The sequence below is a fragment of the Pinus tabuliformis genome, chromosome 9 (assembly GCF_031772625.1).
Source record: "Pinus tabuliformis cultivar Carrire ecotype Pingquan chromosome 9, CPIR1, whole genome shotgun sequence".
NCBI classification, from domain to species: Eukaryota; Viridiplantae; Streptophyta; class Pinopsida; order Pinales; family Pinaceae; genus Pinus; species Pinus tabuliformis.
Window position 1 is genome coordinate 969,623,716 of NC_142307.1, and position 24,430 is coordinate 969,648,145.

Sequence of the window (24,430 nt, forward strand, 5' to 3'; positions counted from 1 at the left end):
CTTACATCTCTGTTTTCTTCAAGCTAGTGATTGGTTAGTAGTTTTTTTGGGCACATGAAGTATAACCTGTTGTGGATGCAGGTCTAGTGTATGATAAAATATAGTTTGTATTTTAATGCAATAGTTAGATTTCAAATAAAATTCGACTTATCCTTTCTCTGTCATTTCAATTTTCTACAATTCACATTGTTAATATGATTTATGAGTTTGGAAATATTGAATAAATTTTTGTGGTGTGTAGGTGTTACTATTGATTTGTAGGGTTAGCATTTCCATTCACACTCCTTATCCCACCACCAACTTCCTTTCTTCAACCTCAACAACTCCCTCAAAGCACTATTCACTGAAAGTACATTTATGGGTTATTGAAGGCCAATGTGTGCATTGATTCTTGTGCAAGATGGGACCCTGAAGGGAACTAGGCACGGTAAGGGTCCCATATAACCTTCATCTACTCTCCACTACCCTTTCCCACCTTCATATATCCTTTTCCACCCTCATAATGCTCACAAATATGATCCTATAGCAAAATCGGACAATCCTATAGCAATCTTGTAGCATCATGTAAACTTGACCATAATTGACCTTCAAGCTTGATTTTTTCCTCCTTGCCTTGAATAATGTCACTTAGGCTATGAAATCATGATTGAGGAAGACTAAAGACCAGTTAGGACTTGTCGTTTTACCACTACAACACATTTCAACAATTAGGGTTAGTGGACAAATTTATAAGTTGGATAACACAATAATGATTTTCTTGATTACTGCATGGAGCATCTAATGAAATCTGTTGCTAAGTCTAATCTATTTCAATACAATGATTAAAGGTTTATTACATGCCCTTTTCCTCTATGCAAGATATATTATTTTACTTTCTTTATTCTTAAGCTAGGGTTTCCATTTCAACATTGTTATTCCCTATATCTTGACTAGGTTTCCTTTCAATGCAACATTTACATGCCACAAATAGATTATTTTTTACATTTATGAAAGTAATATATCCTTTACATTTTTCAAGTAGTATAACCTTTACATTTATGAAATTAGGTCAAAATTTTCATTTGAGCAAGCAACATTTCCATTCTTGAAAATAGAGTACCATTTCATTTTTTGCAAGTAAATTAGGACTCTCCTTTCGTGAATCTAGATTCAGTTGATAGAGTGGTCTCTGTATACGTTGGTCTGGCCCATTGCTTCAAAGTGAATTGAGTGCAACTTACCCTACTGTGCATATAACACTTCCACTTGTTAAGTTTGTACGAATCCTGTGTTGATAATAAAAGCTAGTAGCCTTTGGAGTTGCAACACTCTTGTTGCAACACTGAGGCTCATCACAAGGTCTTAGTGGTACTTTTACCACTTTAATTCCCAAATATAGCAGAGTAGATAACCCCAATGGTTTTCGACGAATTGCCATATGAAATTTTGTGTGCAAGATTATATATTTTGTCATCATGAACAACCTTGAAACTCTATTGAACAATATCATTTCTCCAAAGCAGACATGTTTTGTTAAAGGCCACCAAATCCTTGATGGGATTGTAGAAGCTCATGAGGTTATACACTCCCTAAAGAGATCCAAGCAGTTCAACATGCTTCTAAAACTTTACCTGTCTAAATCTTGTGATAGGTTAAATCGAGATTACTTGATCCAAACTCTCCATGCCTTTGGGTTCTCATCTCAGTGGATCACTTAGATCAAGTTCCTAATTTCTACTCGCTTCTTCTCTATCCTTTTTAATGGTTCTCCAACCATGGATTTTAATCCCTCTAGAGTTCTTTACCAAGGTGACCCTATCTCCCCATTTATTTTTTTAGCCAAGAGATTGGGAAGATATCTTAAAGACGCCGGGTGTTAATAAATTATCAAAGGACTCTACCTTCATGGTAATGATTTACTTGTCACCCGTCAACAATTATTAATGACATTATGCTCTTTGGCATTCCCATTGTGGGGGATACCAAGGCTTTGAAAACTATCCTCATTGACTTCATGGAGGCTTTAAGTACGATGATAAACATGTGAAAATTATATGTATATTTCTTTAACACTAATGTGATTGTTTGAAGACACCTAGCACGCCTCATGGAATTTCATATAGGTAAACTACCTGGTAAATATATGGGAGGTGCATTGGTGGAGAACTCTTTGAGATCAACCTGTTCGCAGGGAATTCTTCAAAAGATCTATAATAAGTTAGAAAGGTGGGCATTCCAGTCTCTTAATTTGGTAGGTAGGTCAGTGCTTCTTAAGTTTGTCCTTCAAGCATTCCCAGTATACTAATTGTTAGCCTTATCTTCTCCCTGTTAGTGTCAGTATCTGCATACTTCCGTAAGGGATCACAATTTTCTCTTTGAATTTTCATTTTAGGGGTCCCGTACTGAAATTTTTTACATCATTTAATTAGGTCATGTCAAACTGATCCACTGATGGTTGTATTCTCTTCAAAAAATCTAATTTTTCCCTCATAGAGTATACTTGCTGACCCTTCTTCAGGTTGCCTTCAGTTATGGTTCCATGGTCAATTTGCAATCATGCTTTCATTAGGTCATAGGGCATGTTTTCATTAGGTCTTAGGGTTTCATTACCAAGGTCAAATGCCCGATTTAAAAGTGTAAATAAAGGGCAGTAAGGGTATGAGGATGATAAATAAGTCAAGCATGATGGCTTGTAGGTCATAGTCACTATATAGTTATCTTTTAAATTAATGTAATTTCCACCTCAAAAAACATGTTTTTGAGGTAAAAACAGAGCATTTTGAGTTAATTTGTATTTCTTATGTAATTTTAAGTCACTTTATGTAATAAATGATCCCAACTGCACCAAAGCATCTCTCCTTGCTGCAAGACAAAGAAACACTGCAAAAATCAGTTCAAGTTGAGCATTATCCACCTGAAAAGAAACAAAGAAGAAAAGGCATTAAAAACAAAGTTTTGAAGAAGGTCAAGAAACATTAGAAAGTGGGTTTTTCAAGTGAAAAATAAAAATTTACTCCTATATAAGGTCTCACATTTCATTTTCAAGTTCATCATTCTCATTTGGCAAGCAAGAAGTCAAAAAGTGAGGAGAAGAGGAAAGGTTGAGTGAGTTTTGGGCAAAGGAGAAGTGGCGTTGCACTTCTGGAGGGTGGCACTGTGCGTTTGGAGCAGTGGTGAAGTGGCGCTACGTGTAGGCATACTGGTGCTGTGCATTTTAGGTAGGAAGGAGTGGCGTTGCGCATTGAGAGCTCGACATTGCTAGTCTGGGCCCGACATTTCACGTCTGGTGATTTTCACAGTGTAAATTTATATTGTCTCCGCTTCTAGAAGTGGCGCTATGCATCTGTGCCTTGGTGCTGCACGTTGAGTAGAAGGGCAAGAAAGGCCTCAAAACTTCAAAAAACTTCAAAATTGCCCTCTCTTACCTTCATACAAGTAAGTTGTCCTCCCATACTACATTTTTGGTTTGAATTTCAAGCTTTTAAACATCATTCCCCATGGAAAGTGTGAAACCCTAAAATTCTGCCTTAGTTATGCCTAAACCCTAAACCCCAATTATTCCTTATATCACCTATCACTACAACTCTAAAATCTTTCCTTATCCCTATATCCCTTTATCCCTTTATCCCTATTCCATAACATCCACATCCCTTTATCCCTCTTCCCAAAAAGCAATATCTCAAACAAACCAAGCCTTCCCTCTCATTTTTATGATTCCTACTCCCTCATTCATTTTCTAGCCCATAAGGTCATCTCCCATCCCCTCACTCCTAAATCACTCTCACTCATTCCCTTCATACAACCTCAAGCCTTGCAAACATGGACAGAGAGGACTAAGACTATGAGGAGGAGGAAAACACCGACAGTGATAGTTCAGCAGATAGACCTAGGCATCAGAGAAAACCACACAAGGGAGGTAGAATTATCAGGGAAGAGCCATCAAACCTCAGAGAATTGCAGGCCTCTCAGTTGGCTGTCACTTGTTTTAGATATCTTGGCTACTATGAGTTCTGTGAGTAGGTAGAAAGAGTTCAACATCACCCTGAGCTCACCAGACTTTTTGTAGCCCATCTCCAGGACAACAAGGTGACTCTTGCTGGGGTAACATTCACAGTCTCACCCTCCATCATTGCAGATGCAACCAGGATTCCAAATGTAGGGGAGAAGTGGTACAAGGCCCAGGACCTGGATGAACACTATTATGAGCCTTATATCAAACCCCGATACAAAAATGAGGTGAAGATACTTTTTCCTTTCAGATTTCTTGAAGACAAGTATGTCCCCATGATGAAAATCATCATGAAATATTTCACTTGTGAGGGCAGATTTTCCAGGCTGTACACCTATCACATCAGGCTTCTCATGCATTTTACCAGGGTGAAGATGTTAAACCTCCCTTATTTCTTGTTCAGGAATATTGAGAAGATGGCTCATTTTGTGTAGAAGAAGCCATACCCTCAGCAGATGAGCAGTCTCTATCATTATTCCTTGATCAAGATGATTGTGCTTCATCATCTCAGCCTCCTCAACATCTCTTGGGAGACATTTATTGCTCATGACATCTTCAGGGGTCCTCAAATTCCTCCACCAGTGTCTCAAGAAGCAGGGGGACCTTCTAGCAGTGCTCAAGTGAAAACAGATGAGGAGGCCAAAGAGACTAGAACTACTAAGGTGCTTGAGACTTACATGACATATCAAAGGGGCACAAGGAGATTGTTTGCAGCTGATAGGCAAGTGTTTACTCCACAGGATATGGAAGGGACCTTTCCTTCTTCGTTAGCCCATAGGCAAATGCTTGCTCCATAGGATGTGGAAGGGGCTTTGCCTTCTTCATCAACACAGTAGGTATAGGTGCAAAAACTACACAAAGGGAAGGAAAAGATGTCAGAGGAGAGTTTTGATGATGAGGAGGAAAGAGACTTTGACTTGACAGAGCATGATGAGCCGGAGCAATGTTATACTCATCATGGCGTGGAAATAATTGATTTAGAGGCTCAGGATGAAGACATAATGAAGGACATCATCATACAGGAAAAGGAGGCTCAAGTCCAAGGTCTGATGGACAATTTGGAGAGGGCTAAGTATGTCATCACATATTTGGAACAAGAGAACAATTAGTTGAGTGACAAGCAAGTCCTCATGGAGCTGGAACTTCTCAAGGTAAAACGACAAAGTGACAAAGAGGCACAGGTCACTTTGACTCCTATTGAGAAGGAAATTGAAGATGATAGAGAGACTTGGCTTGAGAGAGTTAATTTTCACCTTGAGAAGTTGTTGCAGAAGGCCAATAGAGACAATCAGATGATCAGGCACATGGCCTACCATTACAGGACCAGAAACAAAATTTGCAACATGAGGGTCAAAAAGATGAAAGCTAGGCTAAGGCGGGCTCTAAAAGGCAAAAAGGAGGAGGATAGGCTTAGGTTGCTTGCTGAAGCTTCCTTGGCTCATCAGGACACTTGATGATGGTTCTTCTCACCAATTTTGGTCAAGTTTGGAAGAATTTTTGTCATTTGCAAATTTTGAAATTTTACACACGAAAAATCTTCCTCAATGTGCAGCGTCACTGGTGCTGTGCTTTTCCTAGGGAACCCAATGCACAAATGGTTTGCATTTTTGGATTCAGAGCGATGAGTACATGCACCCTATGGATTTTCTAAGTTTTTGGGGTAGAAAGGGTCCACCAAAAGGTAAAAAAACACCCTAAAAATGACCTTTCTGCCAGTTTTTGGACACACAGAATTAGTCTTTGGAGTATCAAGTTTTGAGGGGTAAAATGAGATTCAAATGCAGAAATTATAGATGTTTTGGAAATTAGACTTGAATAACTTTCCAATGAGCTATCATGAGCTCAATTTGGATGCTGGGAAGGCCTCCAAAAGGGACCTAAAAGTGGCGTTGCACGTAGGGCAAATTTGCACATGATGGCTATTTTTCCATTTTTTGATTGTGTTCATGGATTCTCTCTCATGGAGGATGTTTTACCATTGTAAATGATGACTTGGCATGTAAATATGATGGATAATTAGTAGTAGAGGGTAGATTCATTGCATTAAAAGTTAATTTGAGCTCAAATGAATCAGTTTTTCACTTTTTAGAGGCAAGTTGTTAAGATGGCTATATTCCCGTTTCTTGTTCAGTGTTGGTTAGATTAGCTCCTCATATTAGGGATTCTACCCCTGAGGATGGGAGGAGGTTGAAACAAAGCCTATATCTTCTTCTTCTTTCTCATTGTAAAGGGTTGGACCCAGCTGGATGCTCAGATCTTGATTGTACATCTTTTTGAAGCAGTTTAGCAGGAGATTAATAAGAATTGCAACTATTTTTATGGGATCCATGTGGTATGGAGTTTTAGTACAATTTCTTCTTTTGTGATCATATTTTAATGCGCTTTGTGTACTTCATTAATCATTTCATTGCTTCTAAGTGAATGCCTTCAAGTTGATAGGCATAATTCATTATATCAGTGCTCTGCTTTGGGAAAATATTCACCATTTCATGTTTTCTACAATTTGGGAAGGATCCACGGTAATCACATGCTCTTCCTAGCCTCTCACGAGTCTTAAAACATCTCACCCATCAAGCCCTAGAGTGCTAAACCTTATGCCTACCTTGGCCCATTAAACACTCTGCAATTCTGACCTAATTCCCAAGCCCTAAACTGTCCAGCTCCTCCTGATCCAGCAAAACCCCTTCAAAATCCAATCAAAACTTCATGATACTATACCTAGCTTAATATCCTTTACCTGATCCAGTCATCTTGGCTGAGATCCTTATGGAGAGAGCCCTCTCCCGGCCTAGTAGGGATAGCTACTTGGCTAAGCGTGGTTTGTGGTTACCCTGCCATTGCCTTTTTTCAGCCTAAGGTTCAATCCAGGTGATAACATAGTGGCGACCATACTGGGGAACGAAATACTAATCACCCCAGTAGTATCTTTCATTTGAATTCTTAAGCTTATGGATGATGAGTTTTAGAATTTAGTAGGTTGAATTGGAAAGTTGTAAAGCAATATATAAAACTTTGAAATTTGAGCACACTGGATTCGAGAAAGTACACTAGGGCCAATCCAGATCCAAACCCTAACCTGATTTCGAGAAGACTCAAAAGACAAGAAAGTTCAGTCAGTCCAACACCTTCAATAAAAGAATATTCCTACCCTGATGAGTGGTTGTTTTTAGAAGACCTTCCGTTTTATCTGTCATTTGACGTTTCCCTATTTAGAACCAAGTCTAAAAGTTCACTTGATGACATAGTTCTAGATTTAGAGTTTATTGCAGATTTCGAAGTCAAAAAGGTGAATCGGTCAATTGATGAGTATATTCTAAATTCCCCTCAATCATCCCTTACTATTGCTAAGATCCCCGAGCTTTCTGAACTCGTGTCCACTACCCTTAGTTCACCATTATTCCCTTCAAATTCTGAAGTTCATCCCCCACATCCATTTATATCTTCACTTCCATATCAACCTATCATTCTCCATCAATCACCTATTTCTCCCAGTTCTCCATCAACTACCGCATTAACTCCTAGTAGCCCAATCCTTGCTTTAAATCCACTTCGAGTTATGGTTGCCCAGAATGCACCCCTTGTTTTACCTCAGAATCTTGGTGCCATGCCTGCTAATTATCAAACCAAAATACCTTTCTTTGATGCCACTCAAACCATTACAGCTCAACAACATGTTGATAAAATGAATGATTTCTTTGACCTCCATGAAGTAGAGATTGAAGATGTGATGATGAGATTGTTTGTACAAAGCTTTGGAGGTGAAGTTTGAAAATGGTTCAGAGCTTTACCCGTAGCTTCTATCACCACTTTACCAATCCTCCATAGGCAGTTCCTGGATCGGTGGGAGGTGAAGAAGAATCCACTTTAGATTTTGTTCGAGTATGAGAACATCAAAAGAAATGTCGGTGAGAGTGTGCAAGACTATTGTGTGAGGTTTAATGCAGTATACAATGCTATTCCTGCCAATATTAAACCACCAAAGGGATTGGATTTGCTCAAGTTTCCAGATGGTTTCGATGCTGATATGGCATATTAGTTGCGGGAATGTGATCCTACCACGCTAGAAGACATGCAAAAGAATGCTATGAGTGTAGAAGCAAACTTGCTGGCCAGAGGAGAAAGAATGAGATCTGAGAAAAGAGTGACCATGAAAGAAGAAGCATCTATTTCAGATGTAAAGATGGATATATTGATTCGAATAGTGGAGAGGATGGTTGACCAGTTATCCATCACAGATAGATCTAAACTACCAATCCAGAATCCAAATTTTAGAGGATAGCAACAGCCCCAATTCTGAATCAAGTAGAGAGAACAAAAGGCACCAGAGCAACTAGCGCAACAACAGCAGATCAAAACTCCCTTACAACAGAATTATGTTCAAGGAATGGAAGAAGAAGATGACGAAGATTCGATAATTGAAACAAAAAACTTTTTCATTGCTCATGGTATGCCTATATTTCTGACCGAAGATGAAGAATACACAGAAGTTCCAGACATTCAAAGGGATGAGGATTACATCTTAGCAAATGATGTGGTTTTGGAGGCTGAATTTGATGATTATCAGCATGGTTATATGAATGCTTTGACTGCACAACAAAGGCAGTACTCTTTAAGGACCAAAGATGTACTGGTCAATCCCATTCGGAAAAGAAAATATGTGCAATCAAAGAATGATTCCTCAAACACTCAGAAGAAAGGGAAAGAGCTTGTTGGTCCGAATTCCAACAAGGTACCATCAACAAGTGTCACTACAAATGAGAAGAACAATCAACAAAAAGATAGTGCAACGAAAGAGCAAGAAGATAAGAAGGACATTGGTGTCAAAGAGGTAGAAAAAGTTTCATCCTTTAATTTAGAAAGTGAAATTGCTAAATTAAAAGTGTCCATTCCTTTGACTGAGCTTGTTAAGAATAGAAATTATAAACACCATGTATCTAGAATATTGCAAATAGATATTTTGTTAGACATGGTGAATGTCGAGGATGATCATCCTGAACTCATTTTTGGTCTAGCCATAGAAGGTCAGCCTGAAGATAATGAAGTCCCTCCCTTTAATCTGAGTCTTAGATTGCATGAGTATATTCTCCATGATGCTATGTTAGATTTTGGAGCTTCCCACAATTTGATGCGTAAAGCCATTATGGAAAAGTTTGGCCTGGATATCACTCGAAAATATCATGCTTTGTACTCATTTGACTCTGGTAGAGTTTGTTGCATTGGTCTCATCAAAGATTTGGTGGTTTCTTTAGATCAAATCCCAGCCAAAAATGTCTTGATGGATGTGGTAATTGCTGATATACCTCCTTGATTTGGTATGCTCTTATCTAGATCATGGGGTGCTAAACTCAAAGGCACTTTACAACTTAACTTCTCTTATGCTACCATCCCTATCTTTGGTCAATTGAGGAAGTTGTACTGGGAAAATAAAATGAAGTATATGATCACTAGTAAAGAGAAGCCTGTGAATCATACGATAAATTCTGTACATACTGATTTAGAGTCCTTTGTTTTGTACTTTGATAGTGGATTAAATGATGTAGATATTCAGCTTGTAGAAGTACATGATGTACCTGAAATTTCTGAGAATTTTAGAGCATTTCTTAATCAAGAAAAAGAAAAAATAGCAATTTCTTCTGAGCAGCCTACACAACAACAAAAGGTCAGTGAAGAGCAGAAAAATGAAGTAATCAACAAAGGTAAGGTTGAGAAAGAAACATAATTTCAACATCTAGAAGATGAAGCCAGCCTTTGGAGCATGGACTTTGATGGCACTGTGGGTAAGGACAGTGCTGGTATTGGAATTTGGATTCGAAGCCCTGCTTTCTAGCCTGCCAAAGTCCCAAGTAATGTTAGAGTATGTTCCTACAAGTTAGCTTTTGATTGCTCTAATAATGAAGCAGAGTATGAGGCTTTGATTACATGTCTTAAAATTTTGAAGAAACTGGATGCAAAAAGGATTTCTGTTTATGGTGATTCAGAGCTGGTGATTAAACAAGTAAAAGGAGAATATCAAGCAAAACATCCGCGGATGAGAGCCTACAAAAATTCAGTTCTGGATATTTTGAGGATGTTTCATGAATATACCTTGACAGCAGTACCCCGGACTCAAAACATCATTGCAGATTCACTCGCCACTGTGGCCAACAATTTGAAGATTCCAATGAATTCTAGCAACAAATTGAAATTCATGTCAAATATAGGCTTGCTGTTCCTGATAATTTGAGGTATTGGAAAGTGTTTTGGGATGATAATGAAATTAATGCCTTTTTGCAGAATGAAGGAAATTTTAAGAATGCTTCTATTGATGATGTTTATGATTCTGATGAACAAGATATTGAGGTAAATTAGATGGAGGTTTTACAGCTGAAGGATAGTATCATTCCTAGAGGTCTTGTACCTTTAGAGGAGCTTTTTGATCAGGATGATGTAGCAAGAAAACCAACCTTGGTTCCTACGGACAAAGGAGTTGAAGATGTAAATCTTGGAACAACTGACCATCCCAAGCTTGTAAAGTTATCAAAAGCATTGTCTCCCAAAGTAAAGGCTAAGTATGTTAGATTACTTTCTGAATTTTCTGATGTTTTTGCTTGGGATTATTCAGATTTGAAAGTGTATGACAAGGATATCATTCAACATACTATTCCTATCAAGCCAGATCAAAAACCTTTTAGACAGAAGTTGAGAAGAATCAATCCAAAGCTGCTGCCATCCATCAAGAAAGAGGTAAATAGATTGTTTAAAGCTAGCATCATTGTTCCAATTAGATTTTCTGATTGGATTTCAAATTTGGTCCCGGTACGAAAGAAGACCGGAGAAATAAGGTTGTGCATAGATTTCCGGAACCTCAACAAAGTGTCCTTAAAGGATAATTACCCTCTTCCTAAGATGGACCATATTCTGCAAAGAGTAGTTGGAGCATCACAGATGTCACTACTAGATGGTTACTCAGGCTATAATCAGATCTTGGTGCATGAAAAAGACCAAGACAAAACTGCCTTCACAACACCATGGGGAACTTTTCAGTATGCCAAAATGCCATTTGGATTGAAGAATGCTGGAGCCACTTTTCAGCGGGCAATGGACATAAATTTTTCTAATGAGAAGGATGTTTTCTTGGTAGTTTATTTAGATGATTTGACGGTATTTTCTGGTTCTGATGATGAGCATTTGCACCACTTAAGGATTGTCTTTCAGAAATGTAGGAAGTTCGGGATTTCTCTAAACCCGAAAAAGAGTCTTTTTGCCATGGACCCTAAGATCCTTGGTCATATAATTTCTAAAGATGGTATTCGCATTGATCCTTCAAGGGTGGAGGCAATCCAACATATAGATTTTCCATGCAACAAAAAGGAGATTCAAGCTTTCAATGGTAAGATGAATTTCTTATGCAGATTTATACCAAATTTGGTTGATCATTTACATGAAATAACTAATATGTTGAAAAAGGACAACACTGTGAAATGGACCAAGGATGCCATGAAATCATTCAATTTGGTAAAGTTTGCTTTGACCACAACCCCTGTCTTGAATAGTCCTGATCATACTCATGATTTTATTATATTTTCATTTACATCCGAGCACACCATGGCTGCGTGTTGATGCAAAAGAGGGATCAGGTGGAGCAACCGATTGCTTTTTTTAGTAGGACTATTCGAGATGCTGCCTTGTGTTACAATATCATTGAGAAACAAGTGCTGGCTCTCATAAAAGCATTGAAGTATTTCAGAGTATACATTCTGCATTCACATATTATAGCATATGTTCCTAATGCAACCATCAAGGATGTTCTCATGCAAACTGATTCGGAGGGGAGAAGAGGTAAGTGGATAGCAGCAATGTTGGAGTATGATCTTGAGATTAAACCTAACAAACTGATCAAAGGACAAGGCTTGGAAAAACTGATGGCTGAATCAAATCTTCATGCTCTAGACATAAATCTTATTGCAGTAATGTTAGAGGACGAAGATGGTGGCTCACTCATTCAAGTATCATAAATGTTTCTAAAATCACCTTGGTATTATGATATAGTTTATGTTCTTCAGCATCTCTCGCCACTTCCTGGAATGTCAAGAAGTAAAGGTAGATCACTAAAACTAAAGTCTGCAAAATTTTGCATTTTAAATAGTGCTCTCTATTGGAAAGATTCGGGAGGAATTCTTCTTAATTGTTTGGTTGAAGATGAAGCTCAATAGGTAATGAATGATTTTCATAAAGGTGATTGTGGCAGTCATTTGTTTTGGAAAACAAAATCTAACAAAGTGTTGAGAGCAAGATATTATTGGCCGACTTTGTTTTCAGATTTATATAAGACAATTACGGGCTGCCATGAATGCCAAGTTTTTCAAGGAAAAGGGAAGTTGCTTCCTCTTCCTTTGAAGCTAGTTGAAGTAAATGTACCTTTCCAATAGTGGGGACTTGATTTCATAGGGAAATCCATCCCACATCATCAGCTCAACACAGATGGATTTTGATAGCTACCGCTTAATTCACCAAGCGGATTGAGGCCATTCCGACAAGGTAAGCCACGAACACGGTAATTATCCAATTTTTAGAATCTAATATCTTGTCTCATTTTGGTTGCCCTCACAAGATTATAATAGATAATGCAACAGAATTTAAGTCCAAAAAGATGGTGGAGTTTTGCAACAAGCACAATATTACATTGGGTCATTCTAAGGCATACTACCCGTAGGGCAATGGGTTGGCTGAGTCATCAAATAAATCCTTGGTGAACATTATCAAGAAAATGTTGGAGGCAAACAAGAAGAATTGGCATCAAAAGCTTGTTAATGCCTTGTGGGCTGACAGAGTGAGCAACAAGAAATCAATAGGTATGTCACCTTTTGAGTTGGTTTATGGTACTGATACAGTATTTCCTACATCACTTGCAGTCCCGGTCATGAGATTATTACAGGAAGCTGGCAGCGAAGAGGATGATATTCAACATAGAATTAATAAAATGATTCACCTTCAGCAAACAAGGGAAGAGGTTTCCCAAAACACTTTCCGGTTGCAACAGAAGATAAAGAAAATTTATGACCGCAAAACCAAAGCAGAAAAGTTTCGGCTGGGAGATGTAGTGCTTTGGCGGGATGCATGGAATGAGGAAAAGGGAAAGCATGGTAAGTTTGACAATTTATGGAAAGGACTATATAAAATCTCAGCCTATCGAGGATAGAATGCATTTTCGTTAAAGGAAAGGGATGGTCAGGAATGTTCAGGAGGGCCAGTGAATGGTAGGCTCCTGAAGCACTACTACTTTTGAGGTTGTTCCCTAAAGTTACTTCATCTTCATTGTATATACCGATTTGCTTTTCTTTGCAAGGTTTCAAGTACACTGTCATCTGAGCTTGGGGCCCAAAGTGAAGGCTATAAATTTTGAATTATTTGTGTCAAGTTTGGTTGATTTGGTTTATAGTCAAGTTTAGAGTCGGTCGTGAGTCAGTTTTCAGATTGAATTGAGTCATTTTTCACCTTTTTTGTTTTGACCGTATTGCCCAATGGATGAGGCACTTGGTCTATAGTGTTCTTGACACCTCCCAAGAGCTTCCATTCCCAATAAGGCCAATGTTAGTGTCAGTATCTGCATACTTCCGTCAGGGATCAAAATTTGCTCTTTGAATTTTCATTTTAGGGGTCCTGTACTGAATTTTTTTACCTCATTTCATTAGGTCATGTCAAACTGATCCACTGATAGTTGTCTTCTATTAAAAAAATCTAATTTTTCCCTCATAGAGTATACTTGCTGACCCTTCTTTAGGTTGTATTTAGTTATGGTTCCATGGTCAATTTGCAATCATGCTTTCATTAGGTCATAGGGCATGTTTTCATTAGGTCGTAGGGTTTCATTACCAAGGTCAAGAGCCTGATTTAAAAGTGTAAATAAAGGGCAACAAGGGTATGAGGATGATAAATAAGTCAAGCATGATGGATTGTAGGTCATAGTCACTATATAGTTATCTTTTAAATTAATGTAATTGTTGGCATTATGAGACAAATGTTGTACTTGATGGCAACCCACTCATCTCAGATGATAAATTATAGTGCAGCAAAGTTCACGCACTTTCATGAAGATAAAAGTTTCTTTCATGTAGAGAAAAGTTCACACACTTTCATGAAGATAAAAGTTTCTTTCATGTAAAGAAAAGTTCACGCACTTTCATGAAGATAAAAGTTTCTTTCATGTAGAGAAAATTTCACGCACTTTCATGTAGAGAAAAGTTAACGCACTTTCATGCAGAGAAAAGTTTCTTTCATATAGAGAAAAGTTCACGCACTTTCATGCAGAGAAAAGTTCCTTTCATGAAGAGAAAAGTTCATGCACTTTCATGGTTGGCTCATGGTATTAGTCCGACAGTTTTTGATCCTATGGTTTTGGTTCGTGGTATTGCATCCAAAAGTGTTGACCCTAAGTATTGGGTTCACGGTATTGTGTTATTATGGTTTTGGACCATGGTATTGTGAAAGGCCTAACACTATAAAATAGGAAGGAGATCATTTGGCAAGGCAATCATTTGAATGAATTGAATATCTAATAAGTGCTAGATTTGAAATATTTGTGATTTGGGTTATGGTGCAGATCTGGATCTGAATGAAGGAGGAACCTTAGCGCATAAAGAAGGATAAGTTCTATTGATGGGTCATAATCTTTAAGCTTGAATGATGGTATCTCTGTATGATGTTGATCTGTTATATGTGGCGCATGCTTGATCTATAAATCTGATGATCTGGGTTAATTAGTGTCTGAATACTTGAAAGAGTGAATTATCCTTTATAGATCTGTACGCAGGTTTCAGGTTGTTGAAGTAGCGTATATCTTTTAATTGTGATCTAGCTGCCTCTATTTATTGCTGCTGTGTTCTGGGTACAACTGTCAGAGAAGTGTTTACTTGATTCAGTGCTAATTGGTGAAAAGGAGATTGTTTGATGCAGAAATACTTGATGATTGATTGATGTTCATGGATCCAGTCTGAAAATTTATGAAACGTGGTCCCTGGAAGAAAGAGAAGGTTGTAGCCTTCAGTAGGCTAGCACCTACGTACTAGTATCTTGGCTAGTACAAGAGCTAAGGGGGTTGTAGCTCCATTCCAGGAGAAGCTGGAGAACCAGAGAGGGTTGTAGCTCTCTGCAGGTCGCAGCCTGCGTACTGGTAAAGGACTGCACTAGTACATTGTAAAAGGAAGTTTCTAATTAACAAAAGATAGAGACATATTGCAACAGGTGGTTTTCACCCACATTGGGTTTCCACCTTATATCTGGTGTTCTTTGGTGTGACTATCTGTATTTTCTTGTTCTTGTTCATTATTATATGGTACTGACATACAAGTTAATGATCAAATCTGAAGAATAAATTAAAATATAAATATGGAAGGTATATTGAAAAGAATTTGATAATACTGATTCACCCCCCCTCTCAGTATTATTTCCAACAATTTTCACCTCAAAAAACATGTTTTTGAGGTAAAAACAGAGCATTTTGAGTTAATTTGTATTTCTTATGTAATTTTAAGTCACTTTATGTAATAAATGATCCCAGCTGCACCAAGCATCTCCCCTTGTTGCAAGATAAAGAAACACTGCAAAAATCAGTTCAAGTTGAGCATTATCCACCTGAAAAGAAACAAAGAAGAAAAGGCATTAAAAACAGAGTTTTGAAGAAGGTCAAGAAACATTAGAAAGTGGGTTTTTCAAGTGAAAAATCAAAATTTACTCCTATATAAGGCCTCACATTTCATTTTCAAGTTCATCATTCTCATTTGGCAAGCAAGAAGTAAAAAAGTGAGGAGAAGAGGAAAGGTTGAGCGAGTTTTGGGCAAAATTGGCGCTGTGCTTCTGGAGGGTGGCACTATGTGTGTGGAACAGTGGGGAAGTGGCGCTGCGCGTAGGTAGACTGGCACTGCGCATTTCAGGCAGGCAGGAGTGGCACTGCATGTTGAGAGCTTAGCACTGCGAGTCTGGGCCCAGCGCTGCGCATCTGACGATTTTCACAGTGTAAATTTACACTGTGCTACGCTTCTAGAAGTGGCGCTGCATGTATGTGCCTTGGCGCCACACGTTGAGCAGAAGGGCTAGAAAGGCCTCAAAACTTCAAAAAACTTCAAAATTGCCCTCTCTTACCTTCATACAAGTAATTTGTCCTCCCATACTACATTTTTGGTTTGCATTTCAAAATTTTAAACATCATTCCCCATGGCAAGTGTGAAACCCTAAAATTCTCCCTTGGTTATGCCTAAACCCTAAACCCCAATTATTCCTTATATCACCTATCACTACAACTCTAAACTCTTTCCCTATCCCTATATCCCTATATCCCTTTATCCCTTTATCTCCTATTCCATAACATCCACATCCCTTTATCCCTCTTCCCAAAAAGCAATATCTCAAACAAACCAAGCCTTCCCTCTCATTTTTATGATTCCTACTCCCTCATTCATTTTCTAGCCCATAAGGTCATCTCCCATCCCCTCACTCCTAAATAATTCTCACTCATTCCCTTCATACAACCTCAAGCCTTGCAAACATGGACATAGAGGACCGAGACTATGAGGAGGAGGAAAACACAGACAATGATAGTTTAGCAGATAGACCTAGGCATCAGAGAAAACCACACAAGGGAGGTAGAATTATGAGGGAAGAGCCATCAAACCTCAGAGAATTTGAGGCCTCTCAGTTGGCTGTCAATTTTAGATATCTTGGCTGCTATGAGTTCTGTGAGCAGGTAGAATGAGTTCAACATCACCCTGAGCTCACTAGACATTTTGTAGCCCATCTCCATGACAACAAGGTGACTCTTGTTGGATTCACAGTCTCACCCTCCATCATTACAGATGCAACTAGGATTCCAAATGTAGGGGAGAAGTGGTACAAGGCCCAAGACCTGGATGAACACTATTATGAGACTTATATCAAACCCCGATACAAAAATGAGGTGAAGAGACTTTTTCCTTTCAGATTTCTTGAAAACAAGTATGTCCCCATGATGAAAATCATCATGAAATATTTCACTTGTGAGGGTAGATTTCCCAGGTTGTACACCTATCACTTTAGGCTTCTCATGCATTTTACCAGGGTGAAGATGTTAAACCTCCCTTATTTCTTGTTCAGGAATATTGAGAAGATGACTCATTTTGTGTAGAAGAAGCCATACCCTCAGCAAATGAGCAGTCTCTATCATTATTCCCTAATCAAGATGATTTTGCTTCATAATCTCAGTCTCCTCAACATCTCTTAGGAGACATTTATTTCTCATGACATCTTCAGGGGTCCTCAAATTCCTCCACAAGTGTCTCAAGAAGCAGGGGTACCTTCTAATAGTGCTCAAGTGAGAACAGATGAGGAGGCCAATGAGACTAGAACTACTAAGGTTCCCGGGACTTACATGACATATCAGAGGGGCACAAGGAGATTGTTTGCAATTGATAGGCAAGTGTTTGCTCCATGGGATGTGGAAGGGACCTTGCCTTCTTCATCAACCCATAGGCAAATGCTTGCTCCACAGGATGTGGAAGGGGATTTTCCTTCTTCATCAACATAATAGGTACAGGTGCAACAATTGCACAAAAGGAAGGAAAAGATGTTGGAGGAGAGTTTTGGTGATGAGGAGGAAAGAGACTTTGACTTGATAGAGCATGATGATATGGAGTAGCATTATACTCATCATGGCGTGGAAACAATTGACTTAGAGGCTCAGGATGAAGACACAATAAAGGACATCATCATACAGGAAAAGGAGGTTCAAGTCCAAGCTCCGATGGAAAATTTGGAGAGGGCAAACTATGTCATCACATATTTCGAACAAGAGAACAAGCAGTTGAGTGACAAGCAAGTCCTCATGGAGCTGGAACTTCTCAAGGTAAAACGACAAAGTGACAAAGAGGCACAGGTCACTTTGACTCCTATTGAGAAGGAAATTGAAGATGATAGAGAGACTTGGCTTGAGAGAGTCAATTTGCACCTTGAGAAGTTGTTGCAGAAGGCCAATAGAGACAATCAGATGATCAGGCACATGGCCTACCATTACAGGACCCGAAACAAAATTTGCAACATGAGGGTCAAAAAGATGAAAGCTAGGCTAAGGTGGGCTCTAAAAGGAAAAAAGGAGGAGGATAGGCTTAGGTTGCTTGCTGAAGCTTCCTTGGCTCATCAGGACACTTGATGATGGTGCTTCTCACCAATTTTGGTCAAGTTTGGAAGAATTTTTGTCATTTGCAAATTTTGAAATTTTACACACAGAAAATCTTCCTCAATGTGCAGCGCCACTGGTGCTGTGCTTTTCCTAGGGAACCCAATGCACAAATGGTTTGCATTTTTGGATTCAGAGCGATGAGTACATGCACCCTATGGATTTTCTAAGTTTTTGGGGTAGAAAGGGTCCACCAAAAGGTAAAAAAACACCCTAAAAATGACCTTTTTGCCAGTTTTTGGACACACAGAATTAGTCTTTGGAGTATCAAGTTTTGAGGGGTAAAATGAGATTCAAATGCAGAAATTATAGGTGTTTTGGAAATTAGACTTGAATAACTTTCCAATGAGCTATCATGAGCTCAATTTGGAAGCTGGGAAGGCCTCCAAAAGGGACCTAAAAGTGGCGTTGCGCTTTGGGCCAGTGGCGTTGTGCGTAGGGCAAATTTGCACATGATGGCTATTCTTCCATTTTTTGACTATGTTCATGGATTCTCTCTCATGGAGGATGTTTTACCATTGTAAATGATGACTTGGCATGTGAATATGATGGATAATTAGTAGTAGAGGGTTGATTCATTGCATTAAAAGTTAATTTGAGCTCAAATGAATCAGTTTTTCACCTTTTAGAGGCAAGTTGTTAAGATGCCTATATTCTTGTTTCTTGTTCAGCGTTGGTTAGGTTAGCTCCTCATCTTAGGGATTCAACCCTTGAGGATGGGAGGAGGTTGAAACAAAGCCTATATCTTCTTCTTCATTCTCATTGTAAATGGTTGGACTCAGCTGGATGCTCAGACCTTGATTGTACATCTTTTTATAGCAGTTTAGCAGGAGATTAATAAGAATTGCAGCTATTTTTATGGGATCCATGTGGTATGGAGTTTTAGTATATTTTCTTATTTTGTGATCATATTTTAATGTGTTTTGTGTACTTCATTAATAATTTAATTGCTTCTAAGTGAATGCTTTCAAGTTGATAGGCATAATTCATTATATCAGTGCTTTGCTTTGGGAAAATATTCACCATCGCATGTTTTCTACAGTTTGGGAAGGATCCATGGTAATCACATGCACTCCTAGCCTCTCACCAGTCTTAAAACATCTCACCCATAAAGCCCTAGAGTGCTAAACCTTATGCCTACCTTGCCCCATTGAACACCCTGCAATTATGACCTAATTCCCTAGCCCTAAACTGTCCAGCTCCTCCTGATCTGGAAAAAAACCCTTCAAAATCCAATCAAAACTTCATGATACTATACCTAGCCTAATATCCTTTACCTGATCCAGTCATCTTGGTTGAGATCCTTACGGAGAGAGTCCTCTCCCATCCTAGTAGGGCTAGCTACTTGCCTAAGTGTGGTTTGTGGTTACCCTGGCATTGCCTTTCTTAAACCTAAGGTTCAATTCAGGTGATAACACTCCCAAATTAATCTTTAAATCCATCACTTCCCTCTACAAGGATTTTCTTTATAAAGGAGCAAAGAAGGAAAAAAATGGTCATTAGATACATGGAAAAAAATTTGTATCGCCAAGATAACCTAGGGTTTAGGTCCGAGAGACCTAGAAATCCTAAATAAGGCATTGGGAGTTAAATTATGGTGGAGATGGCTCCAGGAAGGAAATGGAATTTGGAAATAAATTTGGGACAAGAAATGTTTCCACACATCTTCTTAGTTGGAAGATTTAAGAGCTACAAAATATCCCATAGGTTCTTGTATATGAAATTTGGCATAATCCACCAGAGCCTAATTCAAAAACACACATTTTTGGAGATTAGGAATGGATGCACTGTACTCTTATGGAAATATGCTTGGCAACAAATACCATGGTTGAGGGACTATGAGGAACTCAGAGGATCATAGGTATTTACTTCAGAGTAATAGTGCACTACAATAGAATATTTTTTGAAAACAAAACCTAATAATATGATTTGGAGAGGCTGGAAAACTATCGAGGATTAGTCATTGCACCCAACCTTAATTGCCTAGCTCATTCTAGCTCAGGAGCTACAAAGTCGGAAAATTACCATTACCAAGGACCATGAAAAATTTCAATGGGGATATTAAGGTAAAGGAATGTTCACTCTTATGGAAGCCTACTCTTTGCTAGTTGGTCCCAAAGTCATTGTAACCACATCCTCCCATATTTACTGAATTTAAATGGGATGCTCGGGTAAACATTATAAGAAGAGTTACTGTGACACGACCCGACCTCCAAGATTTAGTTATGGGAGTGAGGCCGAAAACTGAAAACTCTCAGACATCCCTCAAGGCTTACAGGACACTCAGGGGCCAAAGAACCACCCAAGGTGACCAAAACTTGAGTTGAAGCTATTTTTCTTTGACCTAACAACCCAATCACATGCACAAGCCTACAAGGGTGTGGTTATGACCCTCCAACTGCTTGCACAACATTGCCTCAATGCAATTACAAACCAAATCCTCCAGTTTAGAGGGTGCGGTCCTAAGATCTGAGCCACTTTTCCAGGATAGCTTCCAGGCCACCTCCCATAGCTCCCTGTAAGTTTCGAGAATGATAAATGACATAATGATGAAGCCATTCATAAAAAACTTGAACAAGAACTATGTCAAAACATGCCTCACCATAACAAACATTTCAAACACATGCCTAACATAAGAGTTACATGACAAAAATGCATATATGATCATAAGGGTTTGTAATCCATCTGATAATCACCGAGAAGGACCTATTCTCTCTCCACATAGCTGCAATAACACTCATTAGTCCATGCATTCATCAACCATTCATATACTTATAAGATCTTGAACAACTCATAGCTAGAGCGCATTACAAATCCATGCTTATAACCAACATATAGCCATATTATTAACCATGACTAAACAACCATCAAATCATCATAATAACAAGTAAAAGTGCTCACGGATTACAATAGGAAAAATAACTCTTATTAACTGATGAAAAAGCCAACCAAGTTAGGGAATGCAACGTACCACCCGACCATAGATTGGGATGAACCAAATATTTGTTTCAACTAATCACCCCCATGCCATATTCCAAGCATGAATATGGGATCCCTGTAGGTTTTAACCTCGCCCAAAACCGGGACTACCAGCATGATTTTTAATTATGTTCCTTTCAATTTTACAATACATATTTATACATGCCGAAGCATCCAATACCATCGATCGAAAACCATCGCGTCCAATACCATGGACCGAAAACCATCACGTCCAATACCATGGACTGAAAACCATCACGTCCAAAAAACATGTGCAAAATTCATGCACAAAACCATAGGTGGGTCCGCCCAACCTAACATAGGGTCCAAAACCAAAATTTTCCGGGGCATTGCCTCGGACCCCATAAAGTGGGGTTACGGGTGCCCTTCAAACCCCCTATTAACTATGTGTAAAGAATATAACACAACCCAACATTCTCCCACTTGTTGTTTTCTTTCCATAGGGGGCCACAAGAGAGCTTAGTCATTTTCGCAGCCCTGAAATGCCCATTGTCTCTCTACACCAAGAGAAATTCTCAGAGCTCACAGATTTTGTCAATGCATCTGCATTATTCTTCAAAGTTTCCACCTTTACAAGCAACACCTTTTTGTCTTCTATCATATCCCTCACAAAGTGATACTGAACATCAATGTGCTTTGTATTTGAATGATATGCAGGGTTCTTTGCCAAGAAAATTGCACTTTGGTTGTCACAGTCTATCCTTATAGCTTCCTATACTAACCCCATACTTGAACACAATCTCTACAACCAAACTGCTTCCTTGCTTGCATGAGTGGCTGCCATGTATTCTGCCTCTGTAGTTGATAGTGCCACTACAGATTGTTTCTTACTCATCCAACTGACTACACCTCCAAATAGGTTAAACACATACCCACTTGTAGATCTTCTCTGATCCAGATCTCTAGCCCAGTCTGCATCAACAAAGTCATGAATATCTAATGCTCTATCCAATCCTGGTCTTCCTTGGTAGCACAGACCATAATCACTAGTGGCACGCAAATACCTGAAAACCCGCTTCACTGCTGTCCAATGCTCCTTTCTTAGTTTTGACATAAACCTGCTCAATACTCCCACTACATGTGCAATGTCTGGTCTAGTATAGACCATTGCATACATCAGGCTATTTAATGCACTTGCATATGGAACACGGGACATGTCCTCTTCCTCTTCTTGTGTCTTGGGACATTGTTCAGCAGATAACCTCACACCTACAGGAATAGGAACCTTCACCGGTTTACTATCCTGCATATTAAACCTCTGCAGTATTGTCTCGACATACTTCCTCTGGTTTAATCAGAGCTTCCTCTTTTCCCGATCTCTTTTAATTTCCATGCCCAAAATATAGTTTGCAGCACCAAGATCTTTCATGTCAAATTTGGAGGACAATTGGGTCTTCAAATCTTGGATAATTTCTTTGTCATTTCCAACCAGCAACATATCATTCACATACAAGACCAGATAAATAACATGGTCACCAATTAATTTAAAATACACACAATAATCTGCTTTGCTTCTGGTGAAGCCAAGTCCCTGTGTAAATGTATCAAATTTCTGATACCACATCCTTGGTGACTGTTTTAACCCATACAAAGACTTCTTTAACTTTCATACTAGTTCTTTCTTACCCTTCATTGCAAAGCCTTTAGGTTGCTTCATGTAGACCTCCTCTTCCAAATCCCCGTGAAGAAATGTTGTCTTCACATCCATCTATTCTACCTCAAAATCAAAAGCAACAATAACAGATAAAAGTAATCTAATAGAAGTTACCTTGGCAACAGGAGAAAAAATATCACCAAAATCAATTCCCGACACCTGGGAATAACATTTTGCTACCAACCGAGCTTTGTATTTCTCCACTTTTCCTTCTGCATTTGTCTTCTTTTTGAACACCCATTTTCTGCCAATGGGTTTCCTCCCAGCCGACAACTCCACCAGATCGCAAGCCTCATTTTTGTGCAAAGATGCCATTTCATCAGCCATGGCCTCTTTCCAGAGTTTTCCATCCTCTGAATCCATTGCTTCCTTCACAGTTTTTGGATCATCATCAGTAGACAAAGCAAAATTTGAATAGAAAGCAGATGGACTATACCTCTCTGGCTGCCTTCTTTCTCGAACTGATTTTCTCACAACCAGAGTTTGTGGCTCTTGATCTTCTGATTCCTCCTCTGCTGTAGAGTCTGATTCTTCCTCCTTTAGCTCAAACTCTATCTTCTCAGGTTCCTTTGGTTGGATTTTATGTTTAATAACATATTTCACCTCTTTGAACACCACATCTCAGTTGTACACAACCTTTCATGTGAATGGGTTCCAAAGCTTATAACCCTTTAAACCATCCTTACACCTAATAAAGATGCACTTTTCAGATTTACTATCTAACTTGGTTTGTTTCTCCTTTGGAACATGTACATATGCATCACATCCAAATACCCTTAGATGTGAAAGAGAGGGTTTCTTACCAGTCCATACCTCTTGTGGAGTCTTATCCTCCAACGCTGATGAAGGTGACTTGTTGACCAGGTAACATGCAGTATCCACCGCCTCTGCCTAGAATTCATGTCCTAACGCGACACCACTGAGCATGCTTCTTGCCATTTCCATCAACGTCTTATTCATTCTTTCTGCAACTCCATTTTGCTGAGGTGTATATGGAGTAGTCTTCTGTCATGCTATACCACACTTCTTACATAATTCTTCAAATTCCTTACTGCAAAACTCTCCACCATTATATGTCCTCAACACCTTTATCTTCTTCTATGTCTGGTTTTCCACAAGAGCCTTAATTTCTTTAAACCTATCAAAGACTTCAGATTTATTCTTAAGGAAATATATCCATGTATTCCTTGAGAAGTCACATATAAATGATAAATAGTACATAGACTTACCCAGTGAAGGAACCTTCACAGGTCCAAACACATCACCGTGCACAAGTTCTAATATCTGTTTCGCCCTTTACTACTAGAGGGGAAACTCATCCGATTCTGCTTCCCATATACACAATTTTCACAGAAATAAAAATCCAGAGAGCTATTACTCATACCTTCTACCATACCTTTACCATGAAGTATCCGAAGGCCCTTTTCTCCAATATGTCCAAGCCTTTGATGCCACAGCATGGTCTTCTCTCCAAAGACCACTAGATTTTCTGCTCCACTTTCAGGAACCACAGAACTATTACACCCATCAATAACAGTGCTACCTTGCAGCTTGTACATAGTTCCAATCCGAACTCCCCGCATCAATACCAGTGCTCCCCGAACCA